Source organism: Cibotium barometz, chromosome 37 (assembly GCF_041138505.1).
Source record: "Cibotium barometz isolate CiBa-2024 chromosome 37, ASM4113850v1, whole genome shotgun sequence".
Taxonomy (NCBI): domain Eukaryota; kingdom Viridiplantae; phylum Streptophyta; class Polypodiopsida; order Cyatheales; family Cibotiaceae; genus Cibotium; species Cibotium barometz.
Genome location: NC_141082.1, coordinates 7,420,893 through 7,442,991, shown reverse-complemented (window position 1 = coordinate 7,442,991; position 22,099 = coordinate 7,420,893). Strand labels below are relative to the sequence as shown.

Genomic DNA, 22,099 nt, shown 5'->3' with positions numbered 1-22,099 from the left:
CATGAGGCATATGGAAGCTGGACCTCTGCTAGTGAGTGTGATGTATTTGGGCTTTCCATATTTCAAGGATGGAATCTTCATCAGGTAGGGGGCGATGTTAACCCCATTTTGGGTTAACTATATGCTCTTCACCACATATGAGAGTAAAGAATACATATGTAACGCTTCATTGAAGCACTGTTGGAGTCCCAAAGTAATCTCTCTCTCTCTCTCTCTCTCTCTCTCTCTCTCTCTCGCTCGCTCATCACTCCTCCCCCATAGAATCCCCTCGTCCCCCCCCTCTTCTTGCATGGTGATGGTGCTCTACACCGCCCCATCAATTTATCACAATGTAGAGTAGAGGACATGATTTTCAATCTCACGCTCATGCAGTTCCTACTATTACTATTTTCACTCTAAAGTTCTTTTACTAATTGGGTATATTTAGGATTCATGGGGTAAGGCCTTTAATTTACTAGTCGTGCACCTTCCATGATAGGGATTGTATGTTTTACTATTTTTAATGGGAATTTATTTATTTCAATATACTTCTAGCAAAAGAGTCTTAGAACTCACACAATATATTCCACAGATCCTTGTCCTCTTCATTATTTATGTCCTTGGCTATGTAGATAATTTTTGGGTCCTCCCCAGGTCCTAGAAGGTTTACCTACTGGGGTCTTGTAAGGGTTACCTCCTTTACCTTAGCTAGACCATCATAGCAAATGTTGAGTTCTCCTTGGGAACTCCTCTTAATTTTTTCAAGAAACATATGTCGTTTGCTAACTATATAGCATTCGAGCCATTTTTAGAACTCATCAATAATGATCGTCATCTTCTTTAAGCTTACCTTCTCATTTTTCTCCTTATTACATTTATAATGGACTAAGTGTGATAGCTTAGAGTTATTACTTGTAGTATGGGTTTATTCTTATTGATGATTTTACCGGAATGGAGATCTTTTGAAGCTTGTTTTACCAATTCAAGAAAAAGGCCTCATGTGCATCTACCATCTCAACTTGCTAAATCCATCTCCGTAGGAATGACACTTGGAACTGTGCATCTACCACTTCAACTTATCAAAGCCATCTCCATACGAATCACACTTGACGTGTGCATATCTACCACTTCAACATATTAAAGCCATCTCCATAGGGATCACACTTGGAACTTTGGTCTCAATGACATATTAAAGCCATCTCCATAGGGATCACACTTGGAACTTTGGTCTCAATGACATTTTAGATTTTGTGGGAGATCTAGGTTGACAATCTTAAGGTTGAGGGTTGTTTTATTGTAGGTTTTATTGACTCAAAGAGCTTTTCTACTCCTTACATACATAACAATGCAATTACCTCTCTTTGGTTTGTCTTGTTTATTAGGTTCTTAAAAATGAGTATCAATGGCTGCAAAAAGATGCATCCAATTCTTAAAGTCATACTTTGGCTCATCATCATGTTCAGGTTCCATGGCCTATTGACACGTTTACTTTACTAAAATTGATATGGCTGTTATGTCACTCTTCGATGTGAAGGCCTCCACTCACGATATTTTTTATGTATCCTTGGGTGAGGTTTGTTGTGAGAGTGCATTTGTTGACCTATTTTATTTACAATTCCACCTCCTTGAACCATGTCGTGATTGTGAGCATGCATGCTCGCACAGTTGCGTCCTACCTTTGTTGGTAGTGTAGAACCTACTTTAGAAGGTATGGGACCGGACTTCTTCAATTCCTTATAGGAGTGACCCCACAACGGCATGTTGATTAGAGTGCTCTCTATTGAATTTGTGGACCCCCATCAAGTGAGGACTGTCCAAGAGCAAGAGGTAGAGCTATTGGTGAGGATGGAACGTTAAGATGCCTTAGCTGTATCATTTTATGAGATTTTATTGCCATGTACTTGTCCCTTTTGGACCTTTGTCATCCAAATGCCATTCTGTAGTGAGGATGCCCTAAGACCTTGGTGAGGATGCCCTAAGATCTCCATCCCACAAGTAGCATATGTGGCCTTTGTGGTGGATGACTGAGCTCCAGATGGGCTTGTCACACATGAAAAGCTAGGTAGACCGTGCAGTGTGATGGACCGGGGCGAAGCTCACGCGAGCGGTCTTATGGTGGAGTGAACCGAGTCAGGATTGAAAGCGTTGTTGCAGGAAAATCTAAGCGGTGGAAGGTGAATTGCAGGAAAGGTTTAGTGGGTCTTGCAGGAGGGTTGAAGGTGGAATGGAGGAAAATTTAAGTGGGGCAGGGGGAGCCAAGATTGTAAAGGTTTGAAGGTGTTTTGCAGGAAAATCGAACTGGTAGGATCAGAGCAGCCATGGCGGGAGGGGTGACCAGGAGAAAAGAAAAAGCAGCAACATCAGCAGGGAGAGGTGATTCATCTCGAACCTCTCCTTCTTCTTTATCTTCTTCTCCTTCTGCAGGCCCTTCTTTGACAATCAAGCACAGGGCGGTCATTGCTTTTGGGCTGCTGTGCCTGTTGCCCTACTTGTGCCTCTTGCTTTTGCTGGACAAGGGCCTGAAGAGAGTCATTTTCATCAATGCTGCAATGAGCCTGGTGGGCCTCCTCTCCACTGTGCTCCTCATCCCTGTGGCCTCCAGATATGTCCTCAAGAGAAAATGACCTCAACAAAAAAGGCTTCCCCTTCGGACTCTTTCTGCGCTCTCCATCTCCAGAGTGTATCACATCATTGACCCTAATCTAACCTTAAAATGCTTGAGAATTTTGTTTGTTATTGAAGTACATGCAGTGGCATTTATCCATGCTAAATAGGGATGGTCATTGCTTTTGTTTCCTCAATATTCTTGATTTTGCACTAATCTTGGGTTGCTGACAGGCCAGAATCAATAGGGCTTGGTATCAGGGATCGTGTATCTGGTCGTGATTATATGACTATGTGACACAAGGCGTCTGCACAGGGGAGGGATGCTTAGAGGAGGTCCATTGTACCACTTGGGGTCCACTTTCACCCACACTTTTTGGACTCTGTATCCTTGATGAGCTTGTAACTTTATAGACGCCTTGGGAGGAGAAGGATCTATTCTAGTAGAGAAATGTAACATGCGGAAGCTGAAGCTCCGGGAGTCTTCTTTCAGCCCTAAACACCATCTTGAACATGTTGATGCAAATTTCACATTGTGAAGTTTTCATCCAAGTTGCGGCGAGTTGATGGTGTTAATTCTTTCTATCTTTAGTGGTGCATAAGCCCTATCAACTTGAAAGGTATATATATATATATACTTCAAATACCAGACAAAGAGCATGTAGATACCAAACAGAGCATGATAACACAACGGAAGAACCATAAACAATATAAAAACACTGCGCTGAGCCGGAACAGCTGGCCCACCGTAGGATCTTCTTTATTCACACAGAAGCTTTTACAAGATACCAAGGTGCGGGTGCAATCAGCACCGGATTTTCCACAAAGCCCAGACAAACTACCAGAGTCAAGGTAGAAACAACACGAAAATGTGCCCCAAAACAGCCACAAAACAGTCTTCAAATCTTCTTCCATAGATATAGATCAGTTTTTTCACATAGCATGTAAGAGACTTTGACCAAGCTCTACTCAAAAGCCAAACCAAATTAAAGCCTCAAATCAGTCTCGAACAATCGCCAAAACTGCCCCTAAACAATCCTTGTATCTGACCCAAGGCAGTCATCTTCATCATAGACCATTCCTCCTGCAAGAAGGGAATCCAGGGAAATAACTCAACAATATGCGACTAGTGTAGAGAGAGAAAAGCATTATATACGACCAACATAGGTAGGAGATGTAGTGCTTCACGGTTGATGTATCTACTACACAGCATAGTTTTTCCATACCGCAACTATACGGCAAACGCATACGAGTATGGAAGTACGAAAAAAGTACGGTTCAGACTCCCAAGAAATTCCATATGTCAGATATCATATGGCACCCTAAATTTAAGGAAAAACATGCTACATATGACACAAAAAACCAAAGAAAATTGAAAGTTGAAACTGCAAAGATTTTGGGATTAGAAAAAACATAAATGATGTAGAGCCAGAATCCTAACTCCAAACCATGGGCCACCAGGTAACATGTTATATAAGTAGGGGCTCGGGAGCGTGGAGTGGGCAAATGCCAAAACCTGTCACCTGGAGCCTGTAGGTTGTGCCATGTGGAGTCTAGACAAACATGAGGAGGTCCAAGCCTCAAGAAACTAAATAAAACATGAGTGGAAGCGATCAAAAACATGGATGATGGAGTGCTCATTGCTCAGTGGGCAAGCCGCAAAACTTGTAGACTGACTCTTGAGTAGCAGTGAGGAAAAACATAAGTAGGAAGTGGACAAAACATAAGTAGAGATTGGAAGAATATTGAGTAGCCCTAAGCCTCTTCAAATCTCCCCTCATCCTCACCATGATCAATGGGCCCCTCATCCTTATGTGCAAACTCCTCCTCCTCCTCCTCTTGCTCCTCCTCATCATCAAACTCATAAGCCTTGGTAGCAACTGAGCATGATGTCCCAACATGGCTAGAGGATGGCTGGCCATCTGTAGAGGGTGGAGCAATCGAAAGAGGCTCCAAAGCCTCATCTGCCTCTGCAATAGCCTCTTGCAAATCTTGCAATGCAATCAAGTGCTCCTCATCTTTTTCTTTGTTAAGCATATCCAATGTGATCTCCATTCTCTCATAGCCTCTTTCTTTGATCTTGGAGATGAGCCTCAAGTTTGTGTATAAAAACAAGCTTCTCCATATGAGAAGGGAGAAGCCTGTTTCTGCTCTTAGTATGAATGAGAGAAAATGTGCTCCAATTTCTTTCACATGGGGAGGCACATGTGCCTTGAGAAAGCACCCTAAGTGCAAGAGCTTGTAATTTGGGTGTGCAAGCCCCAAATGTCTCCCACCATTTCACACCCTCTTGCATTCTTTTCTCATCTTTTGCAATGGGACGAGCAACAGTGCCGCTTTCTTACTTATACTTGTCCAGCTTATCAATGAGATCTCCTTGTAAGGCCAAATCACCCTTAGTGTATTTTTCCAACAATGTCATCCATCCATCATGCACCTCTGAGTCACTATCTTGCTCTTTTCCTTTCCATACAGGGTGCAAGATTAGCCCATAGCGTGCAATGGTGTGTGCATCATTTCCCATCTACCAATGCATAGGTCTTCAATCTCTCATCTTATTGGTCTCAATGCCTTGCATGTTTTGCACTTGCTCTACCATACGATCTGTAAGCTCATACATGAGGCCCATTGTGGCTTCTTCCTTGTCAGCCAAGCGGAGAATCTTCAAAATGGGTGTGCATATCTTGACAATGGTTCTTGCCTCTTGCCAAAAAGATGCAAAGAACACAATGTCTGATTCTTCAATTGCCTGAGGGGTCTTTGATTCCTTCATTTTTACAAATTTATCATCAATCATCAGCTTGTGCATACCTTGCATACATCTCTCATCCAAGAGAGTAACCAACATAATAAAAAACTATGCAAACTGAGTTGTAGAAGGCACGATCTGTAAGCTCATACATGCGGCCCATGGTGGCTCCTTCCCCGTCAGCCAAGCGGAGAATCTTCATAATGGGAGCGCATATCTTGACAATGGTTCTTGTCTCTTGCCAAAAAGATGCAAAGAACACAATGTCTGACACTTCAATTGCCTGAGGGGTCTTTGATGTCTTCATTTTTACAAAATTATCATCAATCATCAGCTTGCGTATACCCTGCATACATCTCTCATCCAAGAGAGTAACCAGCATAATTAAAAATTATGCAAACCAAGTTGCAGAAGGCTTCACCAAGTCCTTGTTGAGTTTTCTAAACAATGCCAACACTGTGGACTTCCTTGTGACAAATGTTACAACTTGAGTTGCTTGGTTTAGCACTTTCGCAACCTAAATTTTTTTGCCAATGTCCTCAAACAAGAGGTCCAAGCAATGGCATGCACATCTAGTGTAGAAAATGGTTGGCCACTCCTGTTCAGCCAATTCCCCGATGCATTATCCATGCATACCTGCACAACATTTGCTGGGCCAATCTCAATGATAATCTGCTTTAAATGTTGGAAAATAAACTCCCTAGACTTGAACTCCCCAGATGTGTCCATAGATTTCAAGAATACAGTGCCATGAATGGAGCATGCAAGAAAATTTATGATTGGCCTGCGCCTAGTGTCCGACCATCCATCAGAAACAATGGTGCATCCATATTTTTTCCATTTCTCGTGCACACCCATGATCTCATGATCAATGCATTTGATCCACTAACTTAGTGGTCTGCAAGCAATGGTAAGATGGAGGCACATAAGAAGGACTGGCATGCCCAATTGCCTTTACCATCTCCAAAAAGTAAGGACTCCTCACTTTCCAATGGGGAATGTCCTCCGCATAAAAGAATCTGTGCACTGCAATGGTTGCTTGCTTTCGTGCTTGTACATTCCATGCATTTGCCAAATCTCCCTTCCCTTTAGACATCTTTCTCTTCTTACATGATGACCCAACATTTGCACTACTGCTGACTTGTGTACTTCCCTGTGCCCATTGATGCAGACCATGCACTATGAGATACATCTCCACCCAAATCATCCATCAAAGCATCCACAAAAGCCTCTCGGGCATGAACACTGCTATGATGTCTGCATGCAACCTCCTGCAAACATCTTTAACCTCTTCTGATACATTTGTGCAAGGCCCCACACCATGGCTAACCAAGCCCAACATGTGTGCCCGAATGCGTAACAGGCCTCCATCCCATTGATGAGGGAAATAATTGCATTTATAGGTGAATTGCCCTTTCCCAAGGGCCTTCACTTGGGTCACATATTGCCACTCTGGACGCTTGGATCGGCCCATCTGTAAAAAGGGCGATTTAGACAGAACTTTGTTAGAGGTTGAAGAGGCCAACATTGGACAGAAAATTGAACATTCAACAAACTTCGGTGACGAGTCTTGACTCTTGAAGTATGTACTATGAAGAGGGCTTAGGGCCTAGGGGGAAGGCAATGGGCACACATAACACAACTACAGTCTATAAGGTTGAAACTTGGAACTTTCAACTTCAAGACTCAAGGAGTCAAGTCTCGACTCTCACGTAACACAACTACAGTCTATAAGGTTGAAACTTGGAACTTTCAACTTCAAGACTCAAGGAGTCAAGTCTCAACTCTCACGAGAGGGGGAGGAGGGGCATAGAGAGAAAAAAGGGGCAGAAAAAAGCACAGTTAATAGGCTACATAGGAGTATAGTACAGTCGTCGGGGAAAAACTTAAAAAACTTGTACATTTTCTTACCTAGCTGTTGCTTCGAACTTCAAAGTTTGCTTTGCTTGGGCGGCTCAACACGGTTGTGTATAGGTGCGCAGCGCAACAACACGGAATGCCACGCACGTCAAATCGGCAGCAAATTTTTTTGGAAACCCCCAATTTTTAGGGCACTATTGAAAGAATGGCTATAAAACAGAAAAACAGCAAATAGATCTTGCAAAGAAGCACATGTGCAAAAGAACTGAAGTAGAAAACTTGTTATCTGCTGAAGTAGAGCACAAGGGCTGCCCGTAGGTGCATACACCCAAAAAATGATGTGCTAATGATGCAAACACAAGCCACCTATATATAGGTTGGACAAGAGCTGGTCGGCCAGTATAAAAACAGTGGGTTGGCCGACTATGCAAAAAATACTAAAATAATGTCTAAAAAATAGACAAAAATAGCAAAAAAATATCTAAAATAAGATGAATGCATGGCCTCATAAATCTAGCCGGATACAGCATGAAATATGCACATATATGCCCAATCTGGAGATGATAATGCCAACACCTCCTCTTCAGCGCCAGATGGGCGGGGACCGAATCTAGCAACATGCTGAAGAAAGACCTCCAAAGAGTCTGAAGAAACAACCTCCTCATAAAAGGCACAAAGCTCGCAAAGATATGGTACATTTGAATACCGAGAAGGTCTTCGGAAGAAGCCACGAGAAGATATCGAAGACGAAACAATAGGATCAATTTGAAGAGAGAAGCCCTCATGAGATGGAACCATAGATGGTACCTCCTCTACATTTGCAACAAGTATCGGGAGACCGAAGTAGACTTCTCTGAAGAAGAAGGAAATGAAACAATCATTGGAACAAACTGATCATCAGTGATAGTAGAAGTTGTCAGGTTCAAAGTAGGGATAGGCTCCAAGATAGTGGAAGATGCCTCCTCTGAAACATAGGAAGGAGAAGCAACTACCAAAGTAGGAAGCTCAAGAATATGTGAGGATATCTCGGCAAAATCATCCACCTGCCCAGTAGAAGAACCACTATCCTCCTCTGAAAGAGACGAGAGAAAATCTATAATAATAGCATTAGCATGAAACAACACAAGAAGGGAAGGGAGATACTCATCCAAAGGGATTAGAGGAACTGATAAGGTCTCTATCAGAAACTCCTGTAAAGAATCCTCTATTACGGATAGGGCACTGACTTCTAAATCAGAAGTCTCCTCTATGACCACTAGGATGCCTGCTCCTGTGAAGATGAAAGAACAGGGGGATCATAGACACCAAGAAAAGCCATCTTAGCATGAGACTTCGTACCCTCCTCTGTCATTGGCAAAGTATCTGAACCATCTGTTCATGGGCGAAGTGTTTGAGCCATCGGAGGAGGACTCCTATTTTGCTTTAGCTTTGCGGGAAGCAGCTTGTCTGGCAAAACATTTGGCCTCAGAATGACCAAGTTGGCCACAGAACTGACAAGATTCCTTCATCCTGGAACCCTTGTTGCTGTTAGAATCGTCGTCGTCAGAAGATGACTTTGTTGTGACTTTCTGCTTGTTGTTGTTGGAGTTCCCTTTTCCGCCTTTGCCTTTGTCCTTGCCCTTGTTAGAGGCAACAAAAGCAGACTCTAACTTGCCTTTTCTGTGAAGCATGCACTTGTCGTGAAGATAACTCACGACTTCCTCAAAAGGGGGAGAGGCTCACGGAAGTAGATGTGATCTTTGAAAGAGTCAAAGGATGATGGCAGCTTACCAAGTAGTTTATGGATCGGGTTGTTGATTGAGCTCCCATACTCCTCAAGCTACCTCTTGATCCTTGTGAATTCCCCAATCTTATCAATGATATTATCTGAGTCACTGATGGTAATCTTCTCAAGATCTACCTCCAACTTAGCAATCTTCACAGAAGATACTCTCCCGAACCTCCTCTGAATCTCATTCCACATCTGACTGGCATCACTCTAGGAAGATATAAATTGTGCCTGGATAGATGGTGTCATACAATGGATGATGATGAGACAGGCCCGTGCATCCAGAACTCCATGAAATGCAGGATCCACCAAGTGAGGAGTGGTGACAGAGGGCCACACACCTGCTCCTTCAAGAAGCAATTGCGTATAAAACGACCAAGTATGGTAGTTGGTAGCAGTCAGCTTCATGGAACCACTCACTTGAGGGGGTGAATAGGATGGCACATGGGAAGGGGTTGGGATGAGGGTTTGTGGGAGGGGAGAAACAAGAGACGTGGTGGTGGTGGGGAATATGCAAGGAAAAAGAAACAGGAATTTGGGAAGAAGGCAGAGAAACAAGAAGTTGGGAAGAAGAAGCCTGTAAATTTGGGGCTTGGGAGCGGGGAGAAGAAAATAGAATCCCCGAGTGAGAAGAATGACTATGACCAAAAGCCATATCTCTGATAATGCAGCAAAATCCTCCTCTTCAACAAAGCTGATCAAAAAATCAGCAAACTCCTCCTCGAAAGCTGAGTGCAGCCAAGAGAAAGGAAGGAGAAGAAGGGATGGGAGGGTGGGAAACCAAAAGGAGAGGTAAGAAATGACTCCCCTAGGTTAAAACCCTGTTGTAGCACCAAAATACGGGGCTGAGATCTGAAAAACGTAGATCTCAGGCTGAAAACACAGCACCTCTGTGGAAAACGCAGGTCCGCAATAGAAAACACAGCTTCTCAAATGCACGTCCACAACAGAAAACGCAACTTCTTTGTAGATGTAGATGTGGAAAACGCAGGTCCTCAATAGAAAACACAGCTCCTCAAACGCAGGTCCACAACAGAAAACACAACTTTTTTGTAGATGTAGATGTGGTGGATCTTTGCCTATAGTAGTAGATGTAGAAAACGCAGGTCCCTTTGTAACAGTGGGCTCTGATACCATGAAAGAATGGCTGTAAAATAGAAAAACAGCAAATAGATCTTGCAAAGAAGCACATGTGCAAAAGAACTAAAGTAGAAAACTTGTTATTTGCCGAAGTAGAGCACGAGGGCTGCCCGAAGGTGCATACAACCAACAGCAGTAGTAGCTGAAAAAATGATGTGCTAATGATGCAAACCCAAGCCACCTATATATAGGTTGGACAAGAGCTGGTCGGCGAGTATAAAAATAGTGGGCTGGCCGACTATGCAAAAAATACTAAAATAATGTCTAAAAATAGACAAAAATAGGAAAAAAATATCTAAAATAAGATGAATGCATGGCCTCATAAATCTGGCCAGATACAGCATGAAATATACGCATATATGCCCAATCTGGAGATGATAATGCCAACAATTGTATGGTTCTCCATTCCGTATGTTGGCGGATGCGCACATGGACAGACGTTCGAAATTCCAGGCGGTCGCGTGGGAAAAAAACTATGCTACACAGCCTGCCCAAGAAAAGAGGGAAAGAGGCTTTAGTACACCTAGACGGCCAGCGCAAGAGAGGAAGCAGAACTGTACGGTTGCCGTACACTGTACGGCCAGAACAAAAGAAAGAAGAGGTTGCCTGACTGCTTGTATCGGTACGGCACCAGAGGGAAAGAGAGGAAACTGTCGCCTGTGTGCTCCTTGATCAGTTTGTTGAGTCAGAGAGAAAAATATTTGCCCGACTGTTGATGAACGAGGCGCCCCCCCAAAAAAGGAAAGCCAGTCCCTTAAGCCAAATTTGCCTTGCTTTTTTCCCTTTTTGCCATAAGTGGCTTTGTTCTCCAAAAATAGCAATTTTTAAAGCTTGCTCCCCAAGCTTGGAGCTAGGTGCCCTCTATTGTCCACAAATACTTGTCTCATAATAAAAATATGTCCACCCCTTTGTTAATAAAGTGTGAAAACATTGTCTCCTTGCTTTAATGATAAAAATCCATAGTACTTTTGTCCAAAGGCCATCTTTCAGGCCAAAACCTCGTCGAGTAATGCTTCTGCTTTCTTCTGTGGAAAAATCCCCGTTTACACCTTGGTTCCATCTAGTGTATAAAACACTGGTTGAGATGGGTGAGGGACCAAATGGTGACATCCCCTCTGTCTTATAAAGTAGTTGTCTGCAACTGTATAAACCTAATACCACTAAGATATCCTTCAAGAATAACACATCCATTGCCAATCCATAATATTTCATAATCCATGCATTAAAGCTATAAATCCAGATCCACGATCCGAAGTCAGATACGGGCACAAGAGCCAACCGTATCAAGAAAGAAATTGTATCCATATCTTGAGTCAATAACTCTGATAATAACCAGACATATGTTAGCAGTCATCTCCCGTCTGTATATTTATACCAGGGCCTCTGTTGTGGGTGTGCCCGCCCGATTTAGGTGTTTTCTCATTTTTCCCCAGTCTCCATATTTTTTCCTATTTTTTCTAGGTGTGGGAGGCTGTCTTGTGGCTCTTGGATTGATCCAGGTGATGGCCGACTTCTCCTTCTACTCCTCCCCTTTCTCTGTAGTAGCTGGCCGACTTGACATGTGTGCTGGCCGACTGACAGAAGTTGGCCGACTGGGGTTATAGAGCAGGTCGGGTGTCTTCTTATTTTGCTGTCGACTGTCTTTGCTATATATAGCAGAGTTATACACCTCTCTCTCTCTCCCTCTCTATTGCTGTGTTCTTCTGTAGTGCACTTGCTTGTGTTTTCAGATTTTGTCTTCATCTCCGCTGCATATTCTGACATGGTATCAGAGCTCTAGGCTCTTGATAGATCTTGGAAAGTGTGTGAGCAAGAGGGGGGCAGTTTTGTTGCTGATTGGTGGACCGTTCGGGAAGAGGAGAAGCAAGAGGACGGCGGGCTGATTTGATGGACCGCCACTTGCAGGTTTAAGTTCTTCATTTTTCCGACCCACACCCACCCTTACACCCCTGCAATGGCAGATTTACTTGAGATGGCTGAGAGGCATGTGAAGATCCCGACACACCCCATGTTCCCAGTGGACCATCAGTTGGACGGGAACAACTACGGCATATGGAAGGTAATGATGGAATCTGTTTTGGAGTCTTACGACCTTGCTGATTTCATTGTTGTTGGGGTTCCACGACCGGAGTTTACGACCTTGCTGATTTCATTGCTGATTTCATTGTTGTTGGGGTTCCACGATCCGAGTTTACGACCGGAGTTAGAGGAAGGGGAGTTACCCTCGATTCGGAGGGAACGTGAGGCACAGCACAATTATGGGATCGTGTCAATGCCAGGGTTCGTTCTTTCATTTTCCTCAATTGCACACTGCAGGTAATCAAGCATATGACACTGGCCAGAGGTATATGGTAGCATTTGGCTTCTCTCTATAACAAGGTATCGCCCATGAAGAGGATCTCCTTGGAGTACAGATGCGGGTGATGAATCTTGCAAAGTCGTTGATGATGCAGGAGCACATCAACAAACTGCAGGCTCTTCAGTAGGAAGTTCTCCAAGCTGGGAAGAAGATATCATACGTTGCTGTCGCATTTGCCCTCTCAGTACTCAGCATTTTACTCTTCTTTGATTACCAGTGGTGGCAGGCTCGGCACCATCACATGGGAGGAGCTTGTGCCCATGGTCTTGGTCCTTGGACCAAGAGGAAAGATTCTCGAACCCTCAATAAGGCGGAGGTTCGGAGGCCTTAACTGGCCAATGGTCGAAAGGCTGTAACAACAAGGGCAAAGGGAAGGCTTCACCGGAGAAGTCCGACGCAGACTGCGAGAAACTGAAGGCAAAGAGGACCTATAATGATTGTGGCAAGAAAGGCCACTATTGGCGGTAGTGTCCCAAGCAGAACAACGAGAAGGGTGCAGAATTCTCAGTAGCAACTGTGAAGACTCCAGCTTTTGTGCACCTGGAGGTGATGGACACCGATGTTTCATTTTCTTCGGGCAGGGAGGAGGTTGGAGGACTCTCCGCTACGGATACTCAAGAGTGGATTCTAGACAGTGGTGCTTCCAGGCACATGACTCCTTCCTGTTCAACTTTATAGGATCTCTGTAGGTATTCTGGTCACATTCTTATTGGGGATACATCCACTATCCCAGTTCACAGTGAGGGCAGGTTAGAGATAGTTCCCGATGGCAGAGGGGGGAAGCATTTCTCCCAGGTGTTGTATGTTCCATCACTTGGTTTTCATCTGTTGCCAGTGCATCAGGTTTGCAAGACTGGCATACAGGTGGAGTTTGATGAGCATTTTGCTGCTCTCCGCCGAGACAAGGCAACAGGCCAGGTAGTTTGGGAAGGCGGAGTGGAGAATGGAGTTTACAAACTTTCAGCACTCTCTTTCCCAGGTCCTCAGTTTTGTGATGAGTGGCAGCCTGGTAATGGCCACTTAAGTGTGGATACACTACAGGTGCAGGCTTTCTCGGACCAGATGGTGGATGGCTTGCCAATTGTTGGCAGCAGTTTGGTAGGAACTTTCCAGTACAGATGTTGGTAGTTCTCGTGTTCGTCAGTCAGAGGAAACTTTACAGCAGGTAACCTATGCTCTCATGTCTCGTAGTATTCGGGACAAAGAAACTCCTATAGATGAGGAAGTTCTTTCCACGGGGACCTATTGGAAAGCCAGGCACGTGACACTTGATTACTTGTAGAAGGAGGTGGATGTTGCACATTCTCTAGGCTTTGTGGTTCTGGATTCAGAGAGGGTGGTTTACAAGTTTCTGAAGGCCTTGAATGGTCTTCAGTACGTTTCTAGGACTTGGCATCCCACCGTCATAGGTGTTGATCCTTGTGAGCAGTATGATGCCTCCTTGACTCGGAAGCAAAATGGTTCATTGATTTGGTTGATGCCATCAAAATATGCAGCGGAGATGATAACCAAATCTGAGACCACTAGAGCAAGTATAGTGCAGAAAATAGACAGCACAAGAGAAGGAGAGAGATAAGCGTGTAACTCTTCTCTATACACAAGATCCCGAAGATGAAAACAAGATACAATAAAGTGGGGAGCCATGGGGCCATTTTATATGGCCCCATATATGCAGTCGGCGTGCAGTAGGGACAGTCGTCGACAGGACAAAATGTCCAGGACCAGTGAATATCACCAGTCGGCCAGCTTCTCAGGGTCGGCCCTCACACGTGTGGAGTTGGCACGAGCGGGACTGCCTGTGATGACGAGTCGGCTAGCATCTGGTATAGCGACAGGTCCAATACTGCCTCCCACATCATGGAAAAATAGGGAAAAATGGGGGAAAAATACGGGGAGTGAGGAAAAATGAGAAAACACCTACAAAGGGGGCGGGCACACCCACAACAGAGGCCCTGGTGTGTGTGATAAAGATAGGAGATGACTTCTAACACCCCCTCTCAGCTCCTTGCTGCTGTGAAATCAACCCTAGCGAGCTAGAGTGCCGCCTGAGCGTAGCTTGAGGTAGAGACTTCGTGATAAAGAGGTCTACCGCATTGTCCTCCGTCGAATAATAAAGTAGCAAGATGTCACCAACCAAGATCTTCTCACGTACAAAGTGATACTGTATCTCTATGTGCTTGGTCCAGGCATGGAAGACCGGGTTGTTCCGAGCAATAGCTATACAACTTTGGTTGTCACACTGGATGACTGTGGGCTCCTTCTGTGGAAACCCAATCTTGCCTAGCAGCCTCCGCAGCCACACAACCTCGCAAGTAGCACCACAAGGAGCCCGATACTCTGCCTTTGTCGAAGATAGGGCAATAGTTGGCTACCTCTCACTGCTCCAAGAAACTGCTCCTGAGCTGAGGGTAAAACTGTAACCTGAAGTAGATCTCCTCGTGTCTGGATCTCCTCCCCAATCTGAGTCACTCTAACCTTGGAGTCGGACTCCATCCCCTCTTGTGTAAAAGAGTCCTAGATCCTTCGTACTCTGCAGATACCGCAAGATCTGCAATCCTACGTCCCAATGAGATTTCAATTGCGTTTGCATAAAAGAGCTCAACAGCCCCACGGAGAAGCTCATGCGAGGCATCAACTGGCTCACAAGGATCATTAACAGTTAACTTTGTATTTGAGTCCATCGACAAAGTAAAAGGCTTGCAGTTCTCCATCCCAAAGGCCTCAAGCAACTCATGAACATACTGCTGTTGAGAGACAAAAACCCCCTCTGGGTCTGCCAGATCTCCAATCCCAAAAAGAAGTGGAGTAAGCTTAGGTCGGTTATCTCAAACTCCTTTGACAAGGCAACCTTTGTCACGCCAATGTGCTCCACATGATCGCTGGTGAGAATGAGATCATCCACATAAAGGATGATAATCGTAACCATGCCGTGTTCCCGAAAGAGATACAGGTTGGGATCTGTAACTGATCTATGAAAACTAGTCCGAACAAAGAAGGAATCAATCTTCTGATTCCAAGCCCTAGGAGCCTGCTTAAGACCATACAAGGCCTTACGTAACCTGTAAACCATCCCTTCTGATCCTGGAACAACAAAGCCTGGAGGTTGCTCAACATACACCTCCTCCTGTAGGTCACCATTAAGGAACGCAGATTTTACATCCATTTGATACACAGGCCACCTCTGAGAAGAAGCAAGGGCTAGAACGGTCCGAATCGTGGTCATCCGTGCTGTCGGTGTGCAAAGGTATCCACGTAGTTGATGCCTGGCCACCGCTGAGCATAACCTTTAGCCACGAGTCTGGCTTTGTGTTTGTCCACCGACCCATCTGACACATATTTGGTCTTAAAGACCCATTTAACACCAATGACTGACCGTTTCGACGGCCTTGGTACCAACTCCCATGTGTTGTTCTTCTTGATGGCATCAAGTTCCACCTGCATGGCTTTCCTCCAAGTATCGTGTGAAAGGGCTTCCTTAATGGAAGTGGGCTCCTTGTCCCGCATAATACGAGACATTAAAGCATAGTTTACCTAAAGAAGCTCCATTGTATTGCTTTTGTTACGGACTCTGTGCAATCTTTGATGGCCGTCCTCTGTGGTCCACTCGGAGGGTATCTCCGTGACACCTGACTCCCGAAGGGTGTCCATCAACCACCTGGGTACTCGAACAGATCGTGGAGCCTCCTGCCGTTGGGGGGGCTCTACTCTAGCTGCGGGCTCAACCTCCTGTAGTACACTGAGTGAGGTTGATCAACTGCAACAATGGTCTGGGAATCATCATCAGACTCGTCTTGATCTCCAAGAATTGGCGGCTCCTCGTCGTCGTCGACAGTGGATACTGGAACATGCTCATCAAAGACCACATCCCCGGCGGCGGCTGACAACAATCTCATTCCTCTCTGGATCATACAATCTGTATCCCTTGGAAAGAGAATTATACCCCACAAATATAAGCTTGCGGGATTTGGAGTCAAGCTTCCCCCTCTGCTTCTTCGGAGTATGTACACACACATCACTCCCAAAAACACGGAAGTGGGAGACATTAGGTTTCCTGCCAAAGTATGCCTCAAACGGAGTCATATTAGGTACTGAAGTCATTGGAGACCGGTTGAGGGTATGGATAACCGAGACATCAGGTTTCCTGCCAAAGTATGCCTCAAACGAAGTCATATTAGGTACTGAAGTCGTTGGAGACCGGTTGAGGGTATGGACAGCCGTTGCCACAGCCTCTCCCCAAAGTGGACGAGGAAGATCACGATGCTCTAGCATGGTCCTCGCCATCTCCACCACAGTCCTGTTTTTGCGTTCTACAACTCCATTCTCTGAAGGCAATCCTGTATTGGCCAGTTCCCTCTTGATGCCATGGTCTACACAAAATCTGAGAAATACATTCGAGGAGAATTCACCCCCTTTGTCAGCCCTGAGAGTCTTTACCTGCAATCTAGACTCTTTTTCCACCATCACGTGCCAATCCTTGAACCGTGCAAAAGCTTGGTCCTTCTGTGAAAGAAAGTAAACCCACGTGAATCTGGTACTACAGTCATTAACAAGCAGCATGAAATAGAGAGATCCTCCCAATGATGGTGTCTGCTGAGGTCCACGCAAGTCAGTGTGAATCAACTCCAATGGTTTTGAAGAACACCTGGAAGCCTGTTTTGAAAAGGATTCCCTGTGCTGCTTACCACGCATGGAAGAATTGGAACGTCCTATGAAAGAAAGTAGACCCACGTGAATCTGGTACTACAGTCATCAACAAGCAGCATGAAATAGAGAGATCCTCCCAATGATGGTGTCTGTTGAGGTCCACACAAGTCAGTGTGAATCAAGTCCAATGGTTTTGAAGCCTGCTTGGAAGCCTGTTTCGAAAAGGATTCCCTGTGTTGCTTACCACGTATGCAAGAACTGGAACGTCCTTGCCTGCTCTGCCAACATCTGGCAAGAACTGGAACGTCCTTGCCTGCTGCCAACATCTGGCAAGCCAACCACCATCTGGTCCCGGAAAGCTCGTCGCAGTGCATCCACATTTAAGTGGCCAAAACGAAAGTGCCACAGATCTCTGACCTGAGAACCTGCCAATGAGGAGAGTGCAGACAGCTTGTAGATACCATTCTCCACACCGCCTTCCCAAACAACCTGGCCAGTCTCACGGTCCCGTAGAGCAACTGAATGCTCCTCAAATTCCATCCAAAAGCCAATCTTGCATACTTTATGCACTGACAGAAGATGAAAACCAAGAGCAGGGACATAAAGAACACGGGAGGCATGCTTGCCCACCTTGCCGTCTCGCGGGAATAATCTCCATCCAACCCTCACTGTGTATCAGAATGGTGGAGTTGTTGCCAATGACAATGCGACCTGGCTGCCGTTTCAGATCCAACAAGAAGTCACGGGATGGAGTCATGTGCCTGGAAGCACCACTGTCAAGAATCCATTCTCGGGTATCCTTTGCGGTAAAGCCAACTGCCTCCTCGCTCGAAGATGATGAAGCATTTGAGTCCATCATCTCTAAGTGCACAAATGCAAGAGTCTTTGCAGCTGAGGCTGAAGAATTAGCATTCTTCCCAGTCCGCTTAGGACACTTCCTCCAATAGTGGCCTTTCTTGCCACAATCATTGGTGTGGCACCAACAAGCTCCCGTCCATATAGCACGAAGCAGGTCACACACGGGTGGCATGAAATTGGTTCCCGTCCATGTGACATAGCACTGGTCACACACGGGTGACACTGATCTGACTCTTGTCCATGTGACACCAAAAGACTGGCCCTTTCACATGGGATAGTGGCCTGGCCCCATGTGAACATGGCACAAATCTGGCCGCTCTATGGAGTGACAGTCTCATAGAAGTGGCTCCATAAATGGAGATGGACCAAACGGTGACATTAGAAATGGAGATGGACCAAATGGTGACATCCCCCTGGGCTTCTAAACAGTTGACCTCAATTGAAAAGCCTCAAGATATGCCTGCAGAAGCTTAGGGTAGTCAGCAAAATAATCCTCATCTACCCACTTTGCATCAATTGGCAAATAATTTTTTAAATTTCACAAGGTATCTCTCCTGGAAAGCTTCCCATGTGGTAACTTTCTCTCCTTGTGAAATATAATCTGCTATGGCTGAAGGGGATGAAGGATCTCCTCAAGCTCATCAATTTCTGGCAGATCTTCTGTGAGACAGGCTCCTCTGTATCTGGCCCCACATACGTCCGCAAAAGACTCACATGAAAAGCATTGTGAATCTTCCAAAGGTTGGGTAAAGCAAGCCTAAAGGACACTTCTTGTCAATCACTTTGAAGGGTCCATAATATCAAGTAGAAAGCTTTGGATATGATCCCTCTCATCCTGGCCTCTTTCAAAGCCTAGCTTTTTGAAATTTCAGCAATACCCAATCTCCTTCCTTGACTTGCATGTCCCTTCTATGCTTGTCAGGAGCCCTTTTATGCTTGTCTTGTGACCTTGCAATGGCTGTCCGCACCTGAGAGAAAAGGCTACATCTAAGTCACGCACATGCTCATCAGCTGCTGCAAAAATCTCATCCTTTGTATGAAGGATGGGTGGCAAGACCATTCTGCCATAAATAATCTCAAACAGGGCCTTTCCCATGGTGGAGGCATGAACTGTGTTGTTGTGTAGGCAAACTCTACAAGTGGAAGATACTTCTCCCACGCAGTCTTTTGATTTGCCACATAACACTTCAACAAATCCAACACGTCTGAATTTGCAGCTTCACTTTGGCCATCCGTTTGGGGGTGATAAGCTGATGAAAACTCAAGTTTAGTGCCCATGTTATCAAATAAAGCCCTCCAGACGAGGCTCGTAGTCCTGGGATCTCTATCCCCAACAATGGATTTAGGCATACCATGATGTTTGAAAATATTAGCAAGAAAAAGCTTTACCATACGATCAACTTTAATGGTTTTCTTAACGGGCAAGAAGTAAGCTTGCTTGCTAAACCTGTCCACAATGGTCCAAATAGCATCATTCCCATGCAGGGATCTAGGCAAATCCATAATGAAGTCCATAGTAATGCTTTCCCATGGCTGCGAGGGAATAGGCAATGGCTGAAGCAAACCTCGAGGCTTTTGCCTATCAAATTTCACCTTTTGGCAAAAAGTAAGACATGCGCGTACATACGCCTCAATGTCTTTACGCATGCTTGGCCAAAAGAAATCTCTCTCAATTATACGTGTGTAGTAGGCATGATACCTCTATGACCAGCATAGGGTGGAGTGTGACATTCCTCCATAACATTTGGACGCATATCCTTCACCACACATAAGTAGTTATCCTTCATAAGATAACCCTCTTTGATCACATAAGAGACATGTGAGTGACCAGCCATCAAATCAGTCCTTATATGGCAAAAATCAGCATCCAAATGATACAAATCTCGCATGGCAGATAAGTCCCCATGAGAGGCCACTGAAACTGTAGCCACATAAGGCCACTGAAACTGCAGCCACATAAGGCCTTCTAGATAATGCATCTGCCATTACATTTTTCTTTCCCGAAGTATGTACAATCTGAAAATGAAACATGGAAAGAAAGTTTGCCATTCTCATCTACTTGCTTTGTTTGAGATAGAAAATATCTCAAGCTTTGATGATCTGTCTTGACTATAAATTCAGCCCCAAGAAGATAATGTTTCCATATCTTTAAGGCATGAATTACAGCCAAGAGCTCTTTCTCATAGATATCCATATGAAGCTCGGCATCATGCAATCAACGGCTCTCATATGCAACTGCATGACCTTCTTGATTTAGGACAGCCCCTATACAATTCCCACATGCATCACATTCCACCATGAATGGCTTTTGCAAGTTGGGAACAATCAATACGGGTACACATATGATAGCATTCTTGAGTTGCAAGAAGGCATCCTGCTCCTTAAAAAGTGGCTTTCTTCTTTGTGAGATCATGTAGAGGTGTGGCAATCATACCAAAATGCCTTATGAAGCGCCTGTAATATGAACATAACCCCAGAAAGCTACGTACCTGATGTACATTTTGCAACTTTAGCCAATTTTGAATGGTTTCATGGCAAGATCCATTCTTACACCATCCTTGGATACAATGTGGCCCAAATATTGTATCTCTGAAAGAAAGAACTCACTTTTTTGGCATTAATGAAGAGTTTATGCTTCCACAACTCTTCAAATACTGTAGCCAAATGAGTCCTATGCTCTTGCTCATTCTTGGAGGAAACCAAGATGTCATCAAAGAATACACCTGTGAATTTTTTATGGTGTCGGAATATCCTATCCATCATATGATTGAATGTGGCTGGGGCATTGGTGAGACCAAAGGCATCACTAAAAATTCATACAATCCAAAGGCTGTCCTGAATGCAGTTTTGTGGACATCCTCTGGCACCACTCGTATCTGGTGATAACCACTCTTCAAATCAATACGGCTAAAACAAGCTGAGCCATCAAGCTTATCCAAGATGTCATCAGTGCGCAGGATTGGAAATTTGTTCTTGATGGTGAGCTTATTTAGAGCTCTATAATCCACACATGCGGAATGACCCATCTTTCTTTTGTACCAGAAGCACGGGAGAGCAAAAAGGTGAGGAGCTTGGCTGAACCAAACCTTTCTCCAAAAGCTCATTAACTTGCTTCTTCATAATCTCTTCTTGTTGTGCGGCACTCACACGATATGCGGGTTTGTTAGGTGGAGAACTACTTGGCACAAGACCTATGCCATGATCCTTGGGCCTTTGAGGAGGTAGTTCACCTGGCAATGTATCAGCAAAACAATCTTTGTATGCATGAAGAAAATTCAACCTATCCTGAGTCAAAACATCCACATTTTCATGACTCGGTTCAATGTTATCATGAACAAAACCAAAGTACGTAGAAAGACTCTTTTTCATTGCTTTATTAATCTGGATGTGAGATACAACTGGGATAGAATCTCCTTCCTTGCCAGCATCAATAACATGCGTGCGGCCTTTATGCATAAAGGAGATTCTGTTTGTCTTGTACTCTTTGTGGGGCTCAAGCCTATGATGCCATGGCTTGCCAAGCAATACATCACATCCATTAAGTGGGGCAACTAAGAAATGCTCATGATCAGATAACCTTGAATATGTATGCGCAACTTCCCAATAAGTGGGGTAACCTATACCTCTTTACCAACAACAAAGGTAGCTTCTGCTTCAATTTGAGGCCCCATGTCCTCAACCTCAATGCCCAAGGCGGCTGCCATCTGAGTAGAGATAAAGTTATCTATTGCACAATCATCAAACATAAATAGAGCGGGTTGATCCTTGATTTGACCCCATGCTTTGCATACCATTCTCTTTTACCATCATGCTTCGTGACTGCATGCACATTTTCCTTGGGTTGCTTGTCCTCGTGCTTTTGTTTGTGGTTGGGGCATTGTCTAAACATATGCTCTTTACTGCCACAAGAAAAGCATTTCCCCTCCTTTGCATATTGCTCCCTTTGCTCGAGAGTCAAGCCAAATTTATTCTTCTTTGGCCCATGATCCTTGGATGTGGTATTTTATTGTGAGCATATTGAATATCCCACTATAGCCCCAGAAGAGATCAAAGACCTCCATGAGTTCATGAAAACTATGAAACCTCCCCAGCCTCCACCCAATTCAGGGGAAGGTCAAGAGGATAATCCACGATCCTC

The 22,099-nt window shown here is 44.7% G+C and overlaps 1 pseudogene; it reads right to left on the bottom strand.

Annotated features, from left to right (window-relative positions):
- Nucleotides 1-4,338: 4,338 nt before the first annotated feature.
- Nucleotides 4,339-6,806, bottom strand: LOC147616882 (uncharacterized; annotated as a pseudogene).
- Nucleotides 6,807-22,099: the final 15,293 nt, after the last annotated feature.